At 40.0% G+C, this 20,092-nt stretch overlaps 1 protein-coding gene and 1 non-coding gene across 3 annotated transcripts in view; both read right to left on the bottom strand.

Annotated features, from left to right (window-relative positions):
- DYNC1I1 (dynein cytoplasmic 1 intermediate chain 1) overlaps positions 1–20,092 on the bottom strand; it is a 313,529-nt gene that overhangs the window by 86,144 nt on the left and 207,293 nt on the right. The gene's annotated exons all lie outside the window — the stretch shown is intronic.
- On the bottom strand, positions 13,447–13,600 carry LOC115509506. The gene has a single exon (XR_003967394.1). It is a non-coding gene; the product is annotated as a small nucleolar RNA SNORA62/SNORA6 family (small nucleolar RNA).

Genomic DNA, 20,092 nt, shown 5'->3' with positions numbered 1-20,092 from the left:
TTGCTACGAGATTCACAAAGTGCCCAGCGTTATTTCTCAAGTGTTGAAAAAAGAAAGGTGTCCAGTGTTCCTGGGGAACCAGAAACAATATGAAACCAGATGATGAAGAGTTAAGAAAAACTTCTCAGCCTGCTAATGAACTCCATCCTGCCTTGGTGAGACCACCCTCCTTTTAAGTAAGAGGTAATTTAATATGCATCTAACTCAGTTGTGTTTGGGTTTCATCCAATCTAAGAGTATCAGTGTGATAAATTATAATGAATTGTCTGCAATACTTCACAAAGTGACTATAACAGAACTGAAAAACAAGATCTCTCAGCCTGATTTTACAACTCCGTTTGAATACTTTTTGCCTTATTCCTGTCAGACCACTCCGAAACTTGCAAATGTTTCTTATAGCTCCCTCACACTGAAAAGTTATGTGCTTCGAGCTCCATTTGATTAGATCCACAATTGTTGGCTGTCTCTATTAAATCAAGCCCCACACTTGAAAATGACACCAACTGTGAGACCAGCCAAATAATATAGCAAGAGAACTAACATGGCTTCTTTAGTTTCCAAAAGGTTTCTTTACATGTTAATTTCCTTTTGTAATCCACACTGTGTGCTCGGAAGTAGGTTAGTGAAATGGCCTCCATTCCTACTTCAGATTTTGAAAAAGCCAGCTGGATCCAGACACTACAGTGTCTGTAGGAAAAATGGGCAGAGGCTGAAAAGGGGGTCAGGAAACTCAAATTCTAGCAGGGGCTTGTGGTACAGCTGTGTGACTTTGCTCACGTGACTTAACTCCTTTAGGATGTACTTTCTTCATTTAGGTTAAGAACCACTGTCCTAGGGAAAAGGCCTTTTCATTTAATGGCTTTAGGTAGCTCCAGCTCTTCAGAATGCAAAAGCAGGACTGTTATTCTACAGATGATCCATCCTAAGATCTATAGATGATCTATCATAAATAAAAATGAGGAGATTGGCATTAAGCTGTTTCCTGTGTTGGTTGGAAGACAGCAGTCTTTAGGGTGACACATGAAATTTGTGCGGGAGGACCAGGATGGGATTTTTTTACCCCTCCTATTCATAGACTACGGATGTGTAGAGATCCATGGGCTGGTGATCAAGACCAATTTTCTGTGTGAAAATCCTGTTAATTCTATCAGGCTTAACGTCCTCATGGGCAAAATACTGGGCATATTGGACTTGTAAGCCTCACAAGGGCAAGAGGTATGCTTTTCTTTTCTGTGTTGAGCTTTGTGCCTGAGACGGTTCCTGAGAACTAGTAGGTACTTGTATTCATTTCCTATTGCTGCTGTAACACTTCCACACACTGAGTGGCTTCAAACAATACAAGCTTATTACCCTATGCTTCTGGAGGCTAGGAGGACTAAAACTGAGGGGAGAGCAGGGCTGCATTCCTTGCTGGAAGCTCTAGGGGAGAATCAGTTTCCTTGTCTTCTTTCCAGAGTCTACAGGCCGGCCCCATTTCTTGGCTCACAGCCATCCTCCATCTTCAAAGCAGCAATGGCTGGTTGAGTCTTTCTTCTATCACATCATTTTGATTCTGCTTCCATCATCACACTTCCTTCTAAGCCTGGCTCTCCTGACTCCCTCTTTCACTTATAAGGACCCACCCTTAAAATTACATTGGGCCCACCCAGATAACCTGGAATGATCTTTTCTTAAGATCTTTAATTCAATCACATATACATAACTGCCACATGAGGGGACATATTCACAGGTTCCTGGTATTAGGAGGTAGACATCTTTGGGTGGCCATTATTCTTTCTGCCTACCACAGTGTTCAATAAGTATTTGATCAACTTGTAAATATTTTGCAAAAACGGTAGGGTAAATACTTTGAGTTATTTGTAAGGTTAGCCAATTCCCATCACCCATCACTAACCAAAGTCATGGTCACGTGTGCATGTACACTTCTGATCCTGCTCAAATCTACAACCTTCATACTCATTCAGGCTCATGCTCACCTGACCTTGTTTAGGCTTTAAAAATGCATGCTGGTTCTATTTTACTCTCTTTCATCTGGTAGACAGAATATAATCTGTTGTGACAGATTTTCCTGACCAAGTTGAGTGAATTGCTCACTGTCACATAGAGACAAAAACGGAGCCAGAATAGAGATGTAAAACCCCTTTCTACTTCCCTTGCATCCCATCTCATACTCAACTCTTTTCTCCAATTACCATTGCAAACAGATCAACCAACAAAGAAGAGAGGGGGGAATCTTCAGGCAGAAGTAAAGATGCATGCATCATATTGCAATCCTACCAGTGAAAACCCAAGCTTCGTTCTGTTATTAACAACCTCCAAGTCATGTACCTTCCTCTCCAAAATAAATGCTTCAAATCGAGGCCACAGTCCCTGAACTGCTCTCCCACTAGAGATGCTACTAACCACCATGTCGATCAAGACCCATACACCTTCTGTCAAAACTCTTTCAGGTTTTTCTCTTGGCATTAAAATACATATGACAGCAAACTACCTCCAACTGCCACCCAATCCTCCTCCCACCAACACAGGTAAAGTTTCAGGATGATTTTGGCAGGCAACCCATAGGAACCTTAGTGGTGGACAATTACCTATTTTCATTTTGAAATTTTCAATTATTTTGAAGCAACTGATATTTTATGCAGGTTAGTTTGTGTCACTTAGGGCAAATTTCTACCACTTCTCAGTCAAAGCAATTACAGGAATCCTGTCTTATCTTTGACTTAACTGTAACATTCAGAAAGGGATGACAACCTACTGTATTTGTTTAATGCCAATTCTATCAAGGCAGCATATATAACTGGTATCAAAGAGTAATTGGGAATAATTGTAAATTAATTTAACACTGCACTTAAGATAACGACAATAAGGGATAAGTAATGAAAAGTTGATTGACACGCAACAACACTTCAGCATTCAATACCCCAGGCATTCCCTTCTTTTAAATCTGGCAACCAACCACACCACATTACATCAGTGACAAAGTCCACAGATTTACTTACTGGTTATCTTAAGTACAAATAATATATCTCTCTGTGGCCTAGAGGAAATAATTGTGCGAGACTTATAAGGTGTAAATTCTCCAGAATAATTTTTCCTGCAGTTCTAGTAGATCACCAAATATTTAAAACCTACTGTTTGCACATATAAGCTTCCTGCGGTGGGTCTAACACAGCACATAGGCTTTCACTAAGGAATGTGAATTTCTATGGGAAAATCTAGTTCAAAGGTAAATAAACCTCTAATACATATTTTTTTCCTTATTTAATTCCATATTCTTGATCATGAGCCTTAAAATGTAAAGAAACTGATCCGGAATTAACATCAAGAGGCAGGGAAAATAAACACAAAATAAAGTTTAATTTCTAAATAACTACTCCTGGAGTCAGAAAATGCTGTAACTTGGTGGTGATAATGTCTTTCACATGGCAAATACGAGGTACTGTGGAAAGTTCCATCTATGTCTATATTGGCCAGCTCAAATGTAGAGGTGAAGAACTTTGTCAAAAGGCAAAACAAACCAAAAAACCCCAAAAACCCTTCAACTTTTTAAGGCAATGAGGCTAGGAAGGCAATGAGAGTTTCATTGTCCTGTATAATTTGAATAACAACCTGAGTTTTTCACCCCCCTTTCCAAACTGTAGACTAGGGTATAGCTAGCTACAAGCTGTCACACATCTGGAAGACTATTTTAAAACACATTCAAATGTTTTGACTACATGATGCCAAGCATCTGGCAATACAAACTTCTCTTAGGTATTTTTCTGCTATAGAATTCAGTCTGTGTAGACAGTCGTTGTGCCAGATTTTGAACTACATGTTTTATTTGCAGAATGACAAAAATATATATGCAAAGGTAAGGTTTTCCTTATGCTTTTGATTTAGGTAGACTTAACTTAATGATGTTAACAGAGTTGCCATTGATTCTTGCATTACTTGAACTACTGTCTAGTGGTGTTCTCCCCCTGTCCCCAAAAGCCCTTCAGTGGCCTCTACTGGTCAGTTCCTCCCCAGGAACATTCTCTCCCAAACGGACAGCATTCACTCACTTGTCTAAATAGTAACTGACTTTATTGGTTTCATTCCACAGCAAGGATGAGGGAAGGCGAGGTTTCTAGTTTTCCCTGTCTAATAGGAACCAGCCTTAGGCATACCTGTGGTTCACCACCCATCCCCAAACCATTTGCAGGATCTTGAGGTAGGAGGTAGGTATTCTTCATGTGAGGTCGCCCCCTCCTAATGCAAGCTAGCTCAGGCTTCCAAAGGCTGTTTCCACAAACTAACCTAACCATCCCTATCTCCACACCACTTTCACCTTTTCACACTAAGTCTTAAGTCAGATGACACCCACAGTGGGGGGTGTTCTGGGTAAAATATGCACTAATTATTTCAGTTTTATAGCTTGCAATCTACTGCAGATCGCTCATTCTTGTTTTTGACCTAAGAGAACAGGCATACATTCCTCACAGGCAGGGTACAGACCATATTCATCATTGTGGCCTTGGCACCTAAGCAGGGTGCTAGGCACAATAAAGGTCTGTTCAATTGTTCTGGATAAAATGCAGTCCATTCCGATGTTGAAGTAAAAATCACTACATTTCAACCCTGAAATTAACTTAGCCCGGGAGTCCAGTTTGGGCCTAAGCAGTGTTCGCAATTTGGATAATCATGAAGAGCAGACGCATGGGGTGGGCCTGTCAGAACTCTAATAGCATTAGGGTGCTACTGGTAAAATATAAAAACTGTATTTTTTTTGTATTATGTATTATGTATTATGTATTATGTATTATGTACTTTGTATTATGAACTTTGGAGCCATGTATTATTAAGGCCTCCTTGACATAAAGACTACACACTTAGGGGAGAGAATCTCTGTCTCCCTGTTTGTGGACCACATCCTGACTGGCTTGTTCTGGAAGCTGCTGGGCTGTTCAGGGCTCTGGAACACGATCAGCAACAATGGCTCCGCAGCAATGAAAGCCAGCACATGGCTGTGAAGCTCGCTCCGGAGGTGTGTGACGGCAAGCCCTTGGTGTCTGATGGGGTGGGAGCATCGGGGAAAGTGGTGGGGCTTGGATGCTGGAGGTCCAGCAAGCTGCCTTTAGCATCATAGGCCGTCCTTGAGACCTTATTCGTGAACATACTTGTGACTCCCGCTGGGAAGGCCCAGAAAACAAGAGGGAAGATTTGAAGAGCCCAGAGAGCTTAAGTTGCAGATGGGGTGAGAACTATAGATGTATGGTTTATGCTGTTAACAAGACCTCATTAAATCAGTCTGGTGTGGCTTAGGAAAGCCAGGATTTGACAGATAGATGGACTAATACATAGAGGGAAAATGAATTCGGTGACATCAAGCAATATAATATTTTTCTATTTTATAATATATTTAATAGCATAAGATGTTGCTATTTCCCTTTTAAATATATTCCAAATCAAGTATTTGAAGCAGTTTTATAATCCTCTGAGCTGAAAATATAGCTAAGAAACTCGTAGAAAGTCTCCTAGAGGATTAACAGTTCCATGGTGGAGAATGTATTTTAATTCAGAATTCGTCAAGTAAAGCAGCCTCCTCTGTAGGTTTTACAAATAAAAGCAACTGGTGGCTAATATTTCTAATCTTCAATCAGTTTTCTGTGGATGAAAAATCAGAATCAGAGATTATTGCTTTTACAAAGAATGTTTAGACATCCCAGTGACATGATCACTATATAAAATATAATTCAAATGATCTCAGTTTAAACACTGACTTTGACAGTTAGTAAAATCATTTAATTTTCTACTATGGAAACTATTTTAATAATTTTAACCACTTTTAGATTATATCAATTCTTTGAGATGAAGGACGATGAAGAAACAAACTAATCTCTGTAAATTGAGCTCCACTGCAAAAATGATCTCCATTCTTCAGCAGGGATATTAATGGGTAACCTTTTGAGGGCCTCTTCCTTGTATTTCTCTTCTTCTGCCTCTTCTGTCTCACACGGCTCAAAGGAAACCTAGCTCACGAAAACAGACTTACTTAATGATCCCCTTCCCTCGGCTTTCTCCCATTCTCTTTCATTCACATTCCCAACTTTACATCTCTCTTCTCATTTTCCTTGTTTCTTTCCGGGGAATGACCACCTCAAAGGATTAATTCAGAACAGGCAGCAGAAAACGGTAACAAGAGTGGGCAAATCAGGATGTGGATTTAAAATCAAGAGGTATTTTAAAGGAGGAGAGTTTCTCAAATTAAACATATGTTAAGAATATGGGTTTGTTGTTCATGGCATACCTGCTGCCTGTGATCCCACCCTCATCGGATCAGCCTTCAAGGGCAGAGCATTCCCTAGTGGAATAATAAATACAGCGGCTTGAGTGAATATGGATCTGGGCAGCCCAGCGACCCTCCTTTCCTCTTGGTCTGACTTCACTGTTGGAACACAGGTGGTCACTGAATGGGCTGAAGTAGTGAAATGGATCGTGGCCCCTTGGGCTCAGAGCCAGAGATAGAGAGAAAATTCAGGTTCTAAGGAATCAGGCTTTGGGCACATAAAAATTCTAATGTTCAGTCCTGGCATTTATACTAAACTTTGCTTTAACTGATATTGCCTGTTTTCCAAGGCATCGTCTTTCTTACTTTGTTATATGTGAACTAGGCAACAAAAATCCATTAGACTTTCGAAAAATAGGTTGTACGGATGCTTAGAGTGCTTCTCTTTGAGCTGACCTTCCATCAACTTAACAGTATGGCAAACTGTATTCTGTAGGTAAAAATGAAAGACTTGCCTTATGTCAGCACTTTCATTCTTCCCGGTGTATCATATCAAGTAGTTCTCTGCTGTCCCAGAATTATGTGCCCAAATATTGTTGATAGGAACCAGTCATACTTATGCTCATTAAAAGGTTTCAGTAGGAACTATGCAGAATAGCGATATATTATGTATTTGTTCACATATATCCTTCCTTGCTTTAGAGGAGTTTTGAGGTGGAGAGCAGTAATTAAGATACTTATGATTTGAATGCACTCTACTGATAGACAAGATTCAACAGTCTTGGATCTCTCAGGATAAGCATCCCTGATATGAACATAAGAAATCCATGCGGGTTTTCAGGGAAATACTTTTAGTGTGGTGTTGAAATAATATAGGTATGAGAAGCTCAAGACCCCTCTCTCCCATTTGTTTTGATATTATTCTTAGGAAACAAGAACTGCCTAACAAGCTGTGAAATTACCACAGAAGAATAAAGGATAACTGGCTTCCCTTTACACTGTCTGAAAAATAGTACTTTCTAACTAAATGAATAGTGTTGGGGAACAAATGATTTCTGAGTCCCTCAAGCATTTCATAAAAGTCCACTTACGAAGTATAGCATATAGACAACAAAACCTTCCTAACTCTTCATTAAAGCAGTCAGGCCTCTGACATTTGATTACTAGTTCAGGTTATCACACAGTCTTGGTGTGCATATATTTTCGTATTTCTGTAACAATGCCCCAAATCAGCAGAGAACCTGATATATGAAAATTCCTATATATACAAAAAATAGTTTAGAGGATGTGATTATTTGCTTTTCAAAAAAAAAATCATTTATTTATCAAGGTCTCCTTTAGTGAGCCATATCTGATTGAGAACTGGCCTTCTTTCTCCATGTTGTCTGAATCTGTGATGTTTTAAAGAACTTGGCTCAGATGTCCCCCTCACAAAGGGGAGAACATATTATAATGTTCTAAAGGCAGAAGGTTTGTGTTACGCCTATCTCAGCAGCTTCAATATAGAGACAGGAAAATCCAACGAAACCCAGTTCCAAAATTTAGCAAGTCCTCATAATTTGAGCAAACACATTAAAGAAGATGCCATGAAGCAGGTAGACAGTATGATCAAAAGTGTGGCTTGGGAGGTCAGGGGAGGAGAGAAGGTAGAGCACAGGTAGAACTTTCCTTCCACTGGTCACCTTCCCCCAAAGTGAAGTCTCATCAATCTTAATGGCCATAGGTTGATACCACGTCGTTACACCTTCAATGAAGTGATGTCAAAGAAAGCCAGCTGAGGACAAAGATGGTGAGACACATGACGAAGGGGGTGGGAGGGAGAATACTGTATTTATGTGTTCATCCCCACTCTTGCAGAAACCCAAAGTCAGCTGCCTTGCTTGAGGGATTGTTCCCCTTGACATTCCAAGGTCATGTTGCCTCTGTCCGTGATCCATAATCCTTTAAGACAAAATGCCATTCTGCTGCAAGCACACTGGAAAACTCTGCAGCACTGGCCAGAGATGGGATGGTTTGCTCTGGGACAGGAGCATGAGCAATGCTCAAGCCAAGCAAGATGACGACTTGGCAGGGGAAGACAGAATCGAGAAGAATTAGAGAGAGTTCAGGCATCAAATAGGTGGTTGGCCCAGAAAATCACGAAGTTTCCTTCAAACTCTGAGATTCTACAATTCTGCATATTAATAGGTCTCATGGAAAGAGGGTTAACCCATATATGAGAAACAATGTACACACAAAAAGCAAAAGGGAAAGCAAAAAAATCCCTTCCTACACCCCTTAGATTGCAACATGGCTAAACTATTTAAAAATGGTAATTTGACTTAGCTAGGGATTTCCATTTAAAAATGATTAGAAGATGCAACAAAAATATAATCTCTGGTTACAAATATTAAATGGGTATGGATGCAGAACTATGGGTCAGTAGTTAACATTGGCCAATGCAATGTCTCTGCTGCTCAAACAGAATTCAATTAAATTTATGATGGAAATCTCCATAAATGCTCACGAAGTATGTGCACAGGGTCTGTCCTCTCTCGCCTACATTTCTGTGTGTGTGTGTGTGTGTGTGTGTGCGCGCGCGCGTGCATGCATGCATGTGCGTGCGTGCTTGTACTTTGCTGCTAACAGAGCACATTTGCTTTGACTGTGGAGCTCTTTCCAGACATTAAAAGCCACAATTCTAGTTTTTATACTTAGAAAACACTCAAAATGTGTTTCTTTCTAGGGGAAAAAATACTGTGCCACCTTTGAGAGTCAAGCCCTTTGAATCCCATCAACTGTTGTGGGAAAACTTCTGATTCTATTTTTGCAGAATCTTTGTCTCGTATTTTCTGAAAGGCTTTGAGCTCTTGCACGCACAATCTTCTAGCGGCAATTTTAGCACAGTTGAATGCTTTTATTTGTGTGGCAGGTAGGACACACGATGATACACATCACTAAATTAATACTGTTCCCATACAAAAATTATTTTCTAGGACCTGCTTGCTGGTTGCCTCACTGTGGGATCAGAAGGTGGGATACTTTGATTTTAAACACAAGGGAAGGGACAGTGGGAGCCAGGCTTTTAGTGATGGAGCCTTTAGGGCCCCAGGGTAACTGTTACACATCTCGTGTGGAAGAACACAGTGTGTGACATCAGTGTCTACAGACAGCCCCCACTGAGATTAAAAACCACATGTAAGGCAAAATAATTTACTAAAATGTTGACAAGAGCACTCTGTTTACGAAACATGTGCAGGGGGAAAAGCTGACTAAGCCAAAGGGAAAACTTGCGTGTAAGCTGCTTATCAACTATCCTTAGCAAGGTGAGGAGATCTTGGCAGCACTTTGGGGGACATTTTGACTTCTCTTTGCTTCATGCTCTGGAGTTATTTTTTCTATTTTTTTTTTCATGCTGTCTCTGTAACACAACCTCTTTACATAGTTTATCTCAGGAAATGACAATTGGCCGTCGAATCCCATACAAATTGATTGGATATGACAGCTCAAAGGAATAAATATTCTGCAGAGAAGAAAGTTTCTACTTATACTCTTGTATTTTCAATCCTTTTTTTTTTACCCCTTCTTCCTTAATTTTATTATTTCAATTAGATCATTTAAAAATCAACACATCACATACCAACCTCCCCTAAGAGCAATCATAAGATTTGATGATTTTTCTGATACACAGGCTAGGGTTTCAAATTTGCATTATTTTATCTACTGAATTAACTATGAATTCTAAACCAAACTAATGCTGCCATGTGTTTTTAAACATCTCTAATCTAAACCATCTGGAGAGGCATGGTTTTGCAAAGGCATCCTTTTCAGGACACTCTGTGGATTTTGTCACTGCTTGAGGTTTTGGCAAACCATCAACATTACTATAATTCTCTTTTATGAAATATAGCTTTTGACTAGGATTTTAGAGTCTTGGGTGTGTGCGTGTGTATTTATATGAGTGTGGGCACTTGTGTGCAGTTTTTGCTTCTGTCCCTTTCTTTTTTCAGAAGACGATATTTACAATAAACTTATTTTACTTTTTTAAACTTATTTAAAGAAACAAAGGTTTTTATTGCATATAAGGAATAAATTTTATTTCATCTACTCAAGATAATGTCAGGCCAAGTTATTAAGAAATGGAGAAGGACTAAGGAATCTACTCCTGAAATCATTGTTGCACTATATGCTAACTAATTTGGATGTAAATTAAAAAATAAATAAATAAAATAAAAAAAAAAAGAAGTGGAGAAGGACTTTTAAATAACCCACCTTACTGGATGTAGGTGCTGGGAATACTTTCTAAACAACTCATTAGAAGAAAACATATCAGCTTTAGAAACCACAACAAAAAAAGTGTAGATATAAAATTATTATGGCAACAATGATTTGTGGGCATGTAAGATATGAACTCAACACATTTATAAGGAGATTACAACTGAAAATTGACTAAGCTAAATATTTTGCCTAAGAAAAGCAACACCTTATTTATTTCTTTGGCTAATAATGCCCATTTCCTTTAAAAATTAGAAATCAAATACAAGCATGGTAAGCAAAGTGTAGACTACTTATTACAACAAAGGTTAGAAAACTTCTCCCGGAAGTAAGGATGATGATTCTACTTCCACGGATTCTCTTCAATAATAATGCTTTCAGGCAATTTCAAGAATTAATCACAAAAAAAGGGAATGGATAGCCTTTTGTTGAGAGTCATTGTCTGAAATCAATTAAAATAATGTGACTAATGGGGAATATACATCTCTGTAAGTTATAATGACGTGGCATGTTCAAACAACCTCTTTCATCCAAAAATATTAGGCAACTTAAAGATACACATAAATCAAAAGGTTTTGGTCAAGTTTGTAGAGGGGAAAAAAAGGTCTATTTTTAAGAAATACAATGGCCTGGACTCCAGAAATGGATCTGTGCTTATGAGATAAAGATACCAAAGCAATGCACTAGCACTCCTCTCAGAGGTGGTAGCACCTAGAACACTCTCAGTGGGTGCTAATGTGGCCTGGGGCAATACTACAGCCCACCTTTCTGTTGTTCACTGTTTCCTTTCCCGAAATGACATCCTCCATAGCTACAACTTTGAGGGAGAGGGTTCCTTCTGAGACTCCTTTTTTTTTTTTTTAAGAATTCCTGACATTCTTTTTTTTTTTTAACTTGTTTTATTTTTTTATTTTTTTTTTAATCTACATCCAAATTAGTTAGCATATAGTACAACAATGATTTCAGGAGTAGATTCCTTAGTGCCCCTTACCCTTTTAGCCCATCTCCCCTCCCACAACCCCTCCAGGAACCCTCAGTTTGTTCTCCATATTTATGAGTCTCTTCTGTTTTGTCCCCCTCCTTGTTTTTATATTATTTTTGTTTCCCTTCCCTTATGGTCATCTTTTTTTTGTCTCTTAAAGCCCTAATATGAGTGAAGTCATAGGATTTTTGTCTTTGACTGACTAATTTCACTTAGCATAATACCCTCTAGTTCCATCTACATAGTTGCAAATGGCAAGATTTCATCCTTTTTGATTTCCGAGTAATGCTCCATTGTGTGTGTGTGTGTGTGTGTGTGTGTGTGTGTGTGTGTGTGTATATATATATATATATATATATATACCACATCTTTTTTATCCATTCATCCATTGATGGACATTTGGGCTCTTTCCATACTTTAGTTATTGTTGATAGTGCTGCTATAAACATTGGGGTGCATAGGTCCCTTCGAAATAGCACACCTGTATCCTGTGGATAAATGCCTAGTAGGCAACTGCTGGGTTGTAGGGTAGTTCTATTTTTAGTTTTTTGAAGAACCTCAATATTGTTTTGCAGAGTGGCTGCACCAGCTTGCATTCCCATCCTGATATTCTTTCAAACCTGCTTCTGTCTATATTAAAATGCTGAAGGATAAAGGAAAAGCACAGTCTGATATTCCAGAGAATGAAAGCCCCATGTAGGGGCGCCCTGGGTCATATGTCTTTAGGAGGGACAGCTCTTAACAGGCATGCTAATTTGGTCTTGGAGGAAAGTAGAACATTTGTCAACCCCATCTTCCTTACTCTTGCTTCAGGGTCTCCAGAGTGGGTTCAGTATGGCAAATGGCCAGCTAGTCTACATAGACTTCAGTGAAGCCATATGAGCTATGTAGAGACCAGGGGGTTCCTTTATGAAGCCTGTGCCTGAGGCAGTCAGTATGAGTACTTAAGCCAAAGAAGCAAATACATCTGTACCTAGCACATGGTGGAAGCAGAGTAGCAGGGATGATATTGAAGCCGTGCACACCAGTACAGCATTACCTGTTATCAAAATTTCAAGATCATTTTGTGCTTGTTGGTAAGATGCCTTCCTCATGTTCTCCCAGTGCTCCCCTGCTTCCCAGTCACCCTGGTCCCTTCCTCCTGCACCTCTAAGTCACCATCTCCCCCATTCAACAACTACAGATGCAACACCTAATACAAAGCAGGGCCACATCTGTGCTATCTGGATGGTGCCATACAGATTACTACATATTTGGAATTTCATTCCTGCATGTTACATCACTGTAGCTGACACTGAGCAAGCACATACTCGGTGCCTGCCACTAAGTGCTTTATATATATTCATTTATTTTACTGTCGTGTATGACTAGCCCATGGTCACAGAGCTTCTAGGTGGTGGGACCCAAATTACAATCCCAGGCTGTATGGCCTTATATAGTGTTTACCTGTCTCCTAGGACCCAGTAAGTATCTCATCATCATCATGTTATGAAACAAACATTTAAATGATTGAGATAAGAGAATTTTGGAATTGTCTCAGATTCCGTCTTCACCTGGCAGATCATACAAAAAGCACACACAGGGATCTGACCAGGGATATGACCAATGTGAGGGGAACTGGCCGAGTGATGGGAAATAGGGGATGGTGGGGACTGGGAAAAAGTGAATAGCTCTTGGGGAGGGAGGCGGCTTCTTCCCAGCTCCAGCAAACTGCTGTGAGGACCTGGTCATGGTGGGTACTCCATGAATATCTGTTGAATGAGTGAATAAGTGAATGAGTGAATGAATGAATCTAATTTAGGTGAAATTCTTTAGGAATATATTCAAGCAAGAAAAATAAGAATGCCAAGGTTTAAGCTTCTTCCCACGTGACCATCATGCAATGATACTGAGACAACCATATGTAAAGAAATGTTCACCTACTACTATAAACCAAATTGTATCCTCCACATTTTTTTTTACTTGTAGAAAGAATTACTATCAAACTCCACTCATTGGGCCAGAGAGCCTTGTGGTGTTAGCAAAAGACTTGCCCTTCATGTAACGCACTACCAACACTTGTGAGTTCTTCGGCCAGCCAGCAGCTTCAACTCCAAGCTCTCACAATGTCCAGATTCCTTCACAAACATATGTTGAAGTCCTACCCCTCAATGTGTTTTTAATGGGAGATGGGGCTTTTGAGGTAATTGGTTTTAGATAAGGTCATGAGGATGAGTCCTCATGATGCTATTAGGCACCAGAAGAGCTTGCTTTCTTTCTCCCTCTCTCTGCCAAGTGAGGATATATCCAGAAGGCAAGTGTCTATAAACCAGGAAGAGAATCCTCACCAGACACCAAAATAGCTGGCACCTTGATCTTGGGCCTACCAGTCTCCAGAATGATGGGAAAATTATTTTCTGTTGTTTAAGCTACCCAGTCTATGGCATTTTTTATGGCAGCCCCAGCAGATTAATACCCCTATAGAATCTCTTTTATCCCGACAATAATCTTCAGAGGTAAATAGAATTCGTTCCCTGAGAACACCCGTTCCCCTTAGACCGAGGCTACCCTGACCTCAGTGAATGGCTGGGTGGCAGAGTGGTGAGGACAAAGGGAGGGACAGGCTAGAAAGCTTGCTCATATTGCCGTCTGGCTCTCATTGCACAGCATCAGTAATTCCTGGGGCAATTCTCTGATGAGGCACACCTGGAGAAAGCCCAGTTCAGACAGTATTAGTCCAGGGCATGGGAAAGGAAAGAAGGGCATTCAGGGACTGAATAATCTTCAGTGTTGGGGTTCTGTGCCTTCAGTAATATATGCACATGAATGGGGCAGAGCAGACACTAGTTAGTCTCAGGTTTCATCATAATATTACACTGCAGCGTGATCACTTGCAATATGAGATGGCAAGACAAAGGAAACACTTAAGAAATGATCTGTTCAAAGATGTATTCTCATGGCATTCTCTGTATCAAATAGCTCACTTGGTCCCTCGTAAGGTGTACAGCCTCCTTCATTGCTATTTTCAGATAATGGATCGTCTACGATACAACCTGTTTGCTATAATCCTGCTGATAATTCTAATTTCCCTAGATGGATTCCAATGGTCAATTCTGCTTGTGCTATTTTTGGGGGAGAAGATTCCAGAAAGAGGGCAGATAAAGAGTGAGAGCTGGCAAGGCATTTTCCCTGCTTCCAGCTTCCTGGGCCAAAAGAGAAAAAGAAGCCCCTGCTGTTTGATTTAATAAGGATCAGTGTCTAGCTCAAGCCTCAATCATCAGACCAGTCATACTCAATTGGTATAAAAGAAGTATTTCCGAATGTCCGTGTTTCATTTCAGCACGTACATGTAAACTCCCTTAGGCTTTTTTCTAAAGGCACAAAACAGCCGCTGTGCTGATGTTCCTCTTGTCCCGTCTATATAACTTGTATCTTTTTTGTAAGAGCTTAATTTTACATTTACACCATATGCATTCTTCAATTTTCCATAACTGTGTACTTCAAAAAGTGTATCACGATCTACACAGCAATGGTTGAGGTGTCCTCTTCCGGGCTTCTCCAGCCTGCAGTACCTCCATCATCACAATGAAAACTGGGTTTTAATTACATTAGTTAGCATGTTCTTTGTCCACTTTGTTCTCTAATGACTAAGCACCTATTATATACTTTGATTTTGTCACCCCGGGAACTCATTTTGAATACAGAGTCCTACTTGTCAGAGAACTTTCTTTTCCTTCATCCTGTTACCCTTAAAGGTAAAAACTGCCAGTTATTTTACCAGCAAAACATGGGTTTATTCAGGAAAAAACAGAATTGCAATCCAAGACAAACAAGGTGTAGTAAAGCCATAGGCAAGTGGGGGAACAAAGGAGAGGCATGTTTTTGAGGAGAAAAGGGGTAAGTTGGGAAGGCTGTTGTGAACTAAAATCCACTGGAGTAACCTGGGAGCTCAAAGTGTGGTGGCTTTTCATTGACTGTTGCCCGTGCGGGGGATGAGGGAAGTGCTTCCTCCCCTGGCTGGAGTAGTAGAGCAACATCCTTGTGCAAGGTCAAGTCCGTCTCTTCCTCTTGGGTCTGCAATTGACTATGAGCCATAGGGCATGCATGAGACCTCCCCCTGTCAAAACCTCCTGACTATTTTAGTGAAGTTTCCTGTTATTAATTTTTATAATCCCCTCCTCTTTTTTACTTCTACTAAGTAACCTCTCCTTGCTATATTCCAGAGAAAAGCTTAGAAAATACCTTTTCTTTCCTTTTTTTTTTTTTTTTTTTTTTTTAGCCAGGCCATATGAAAGTTACCCTTCCTTTAAGTAAAATAAAAATCCCTGAGCGAGATTCTAACAATTCTCTGGTCATAATACTCCTTGGAAGATGCATTTAAATTAATTTATGTCTTTGTGTCTATAGCTGTTTTGTTGACTTGGATTATGGACCACAAGCTGGGCTGGGGAAGGGACAAAAACTGATGGAAGAAGAAATCAAGTTCATTGCAATAAACCTCATAATTCCATTGAGATGGCAGGAAGTCTCTTTTCCACAACGTGACAACATGGCCTCGACGACTCCCCCAGGTGACTCAGCAGTGTGGTCAGCTAGGGCCAGGGCTGCAAGTCCTGACTTTCCGTCCCCCTGCTGACCACCAGTCTACATTCCCTCCTGTGTTATCATCACTCTTCATGAGGGCAGCTCTCTTCACGGTCAGCGGGAACCTCACCCAGAACCAAACACTGGAAGGCCAAAAGCCATGAATTGCAATCTCATCTGTACCCTTTACAGAATCTTAAGGAGAAGCAAAGCCACACATAAGAAGAAAGTTAAGTGAGGATTTTAAACACTGGCACCAATGAAATGAGTTGGGATCACTCCACTTCCCGGCTCTGCTTTCCCTCTGAAATGAGGAGGGTTTCAGGTCATTGTCAGTTTCAGGCCATTGTCAAATAATCTTTAAAAAGAGAATGCTAAGAACAAAGAAACCAAATCAGGAAAAAATAAAAGTAAAAATAAAAACCTCTGACCAAGCCAAGCCTCTAAATATAGCTTTTCCACTTACCTCAATGCAGATAATTCTAAGATCTATATTCCTGATTCTATTCATTCCATTTAAAAGAGAAAGACCACACCAGGGTAAGCAATGCAGGGTGGTCAGAATGCATAATCTAATGACAGTGTGTGCAAGCCACTACAGAAGATGTCAGGAGCACTGCCAGACTGTGTGGTGGGCTGACTGGCTGATTTCTATGCACAGTCCACCAATGTTTTCCAAGTATGGACACAGCTCTTACAGAAATGAAAATAGAAAATGCAGGACCAGAGCCCACACTAAAAATTCAGTTTAGCAAAGACATGAAACTGCCCATGGAAGTAAAAGGTATTTGGCCTTGCTTTTCTTAACAGGGAGAAACGAATCTTCATACTGCAATCTTTTTATGATTAGGATAAAAGCCTGTCAGTCTTTGCAAAAGAACACTGAGCTGATGTCTGTGTTTTCTGCATTTGCTTTCTAGGGCCTGAAATAATGCTTTTCTGAGCTATTGGATTTGTTTGCAATTATAGTGTTCTGGAGAGTATGAAGAATCAACAAAGATCAGCAAGAAATGGATAACTAACGCAACATTTAAAAATGATAACAGTATAGTCATCAAAAGGCACCCATTGCTTCTTCCTATCTACACTCCTTCTTCCTACTAAGCAAACTCTCTAACTTTGAAATTACTGGAACATCACAGATGAATGAGGAAGCACATTCAGACTACCTGATTTCAGCGAGATAGTGTCTAGAAGGGACCAGTTGTAGTAAGTAAATTTTACCGAAGATCAGAAAGGATGTAGAAGAAAAGTGATAGGTCAGTGAGTTGGGGTTTTGGTTTTTATCCTATGTATTTTAATTCTGTGGGCTCTCCAAATCCTCCTTTATGTTGAGAAGATGGTAAGGAGAGCTATGGTAAGGGCCATGTCTAACTGATCTCTTATAAAATGGCAGGCTGCCGAAAATACATCTTGTATGAACTACACAGCCTTTGCTCTCAAGCCCCACCTGGCCCCATCACTGTGGAGCATGGCCTAGCTGATGGCATGATATAGCTGGTAGAATGGGCCTTGGTTCCAGTATTGGTTCTACTGCTCATGAGCTGCAGAACCCTTCAAGTACAACAAAGAAGTAACATCTTGGCTCCTTCCCTGTTGTAAGGATCAATGAGATGATAAAGGGAGAAGCACAAAAAACGTAAATTATTTGAGTTCAGTGCATGGTACCCAAACTGCCCTTATTATTCCCCATCCCCCACAATAGTCATCTGCTAACTCATCTCTGATTTCCCTGGTTGCCAAGTTACCCCTGGTTTGGTCTCCCACTAGCTCAGGCATACTCAATATTATAGCACTTAGGTTTTCTTTTGGTAGCTACTGGTATTACCTGGCTTTTATCCTACTTTCAAGGATATCCACTTAGCAAGGTGTCTCACTATCCCAAAATAAATGGTACTCTCCAATTCATATTCTCTCTATGTCATATTCAAGGGGGTCTTGAGCCCATTCCTGGAAAAACAACTCTGGGTCTTCTGATCATTCACCACAGAGGCAGATCCCAGCAATGAGTGAGTTGAGGAAAAGAGTGTGGGTCTCCGGGGCAAGGATGGGTAAGTGGGAAGGGGCAGGGGCAGGGAAATTGGTTAGGAAATTTCTCAGTTTGAGTCAAGTAGGAGATCAGTGTCAGAAAAATAAAGTCAAGACACAGAGCTCTAGTTTGGGTCAAAGAGGAAAAGGGACGTGTGGGGCAAGAAGAAAAGTCCCACACTTCCAAATAAAACAGCCAACTAGTTTTGCCACCTTATCATCCCCTTTCTTCATATCTCCTCTACATCCTGGTAGTCCCTGCATATTCATATTACTGCATATTCAAATGAGCTGGCAGCTTTTAAAAATGCCTAGGCTGGACCTCAAACTAATGAAATCAGAATCTCTGTTGGTGGAATGCAGACATCACTAGTTCTTAGAGGTCCAGGTGATTGCAGTATCAGATAAGAAGGTGAAAGCAGCTCTGATTCATTTCTTCTCTATTCACCCATCCCCCATGACACATAGCTAGAGATGTTACCTGGCTGAATCCCCTACTAATGCGGCAGGAGGCAATACATGTGCTTTGTGGTAAAAAAGACCTGATTTCAAAATTGGCTTTGCTATTCACAGATACCTGCCCTAGTTTCATGACTTCTCTGAGCTGCGGGTTCTCATCAGGAGAGTAACAGGGCTTTATGACAGTGAGTGTAAAGATATAAAGAGTAGATTCTCAATACGTGTTAGTACCTTTTTTTTTTTCATAAATTCAATGTCATGGAGACATTCTCCATGTCCTCAAATTATTGCTTTTTCTCATGTCTTAGGAAAGCTCCCACTCACTTAAAGTCTAATAATTTCAAGGTTGATCTCTCTAGGTATATTTGCTTATTAGCCCAAAGTGATATGGAATTAGTAGGACTCCAGGAGTTATTAAAGACATTGATTTCCTGGATCGCTCTGAGGTGAAATTCAGGTATGATGGTTAATTTTATGTGTCAACTTGGGTAAGCTATGGCACCCAGGTTTTGGTCAAATACAAGTCTAAATGCGGGTATGAAGGTATTTTTAAATGTAATTTACATGTAAATCAATAGACTTTGAGCAAAGTAGATTATCCTCCATAATGTGGATGGGCCTCATCCAATCAGTTTAAGGCCTTAAGAGCAAAGACCAGTTTCCTGAAGAAGTACCAATTCTAAACCTCTGTCTCTGTCTTTATATCTATCTATCTATCTATCTCCTATTGGTTCTATTTCTCTGGAGAAGTCTGACTAATAATACAGCAGGGATCCTCAGAAGGGCTTCATAATAATGTTTGCTATGCCCACTTCCTCCTTTTCATCCACTTCAGAGAGGGATCAAAGCTCTTTCTCGTTCACCTTCCCAAAGTTGGTGATACATTCTACCCCCTACACTTAGGTCAATTTAAGAGAAATAATTTAGGATCAGAAACTAGGTACTGTGATGGTATTTAGCAATTAGGTTTCCTTAAGATTTTGTAAATGCGTCTTTCATGAATATGAAGGGCCATTTATATGAACTACTTGTTTATATCTGAGTAGCACAGTCATGATGTTCAATATCTTGAAATGTGTGTGGTTAAATTCTGTAGCTATCATTTGATACCTAGAATATCAGAATCCTCACGGTCTTTTGCACATGTCATTTAACCAACTCCAAAGTTTAAAAGTATTAGAATCCTCACTTTTCTCCCAGTGAGAAGGCTGGACAGAGTTTAGAACCTTCTGGTCACCAGAAGAAGTGAAGATAATAATAGGAATTTGGGGGATAACGGAGATATTTTAGTCAACATCTTTTGGTCAGATATGGAGAGTACCTCTTTTTTTTTTTTTAATCAGGAGTTTATTTTCTTCTAAAATACATATATTGGATCATTTAAGGGAGAAACTAAAAATGAAATTAAATGTGCACTGGTGAAATCTTCAGTAAATGATCCCAAAGTTACCAGGACAGGAAACAGAGGATGCTCCTTTCAGTCAATACTGGTATAAACTATTGTGTGATAAAATAGTTAATTTTAAAATTCCAGGTAATTCCAAAGACCTAGGAAG

Source organism: Lynx canadensis, chromosome A2 (assembly GCF_007474595.2).
Source record: "Lynx canadensis isolate LIC74 chromosome A2, mLynCan4.pri.v2, whole genome shotgun sequence".
In the NCBI taxonomy this organism is placed as follows: domain Eukaryota; kingdom Metazoa; phylum Chordata; class Mammalia; order Carnivora; family Felidae; genus Lynx; species Lynx canadensis.
This window is presented reverse-complemented; position numbering and strand designations above follow the sequence as displayed.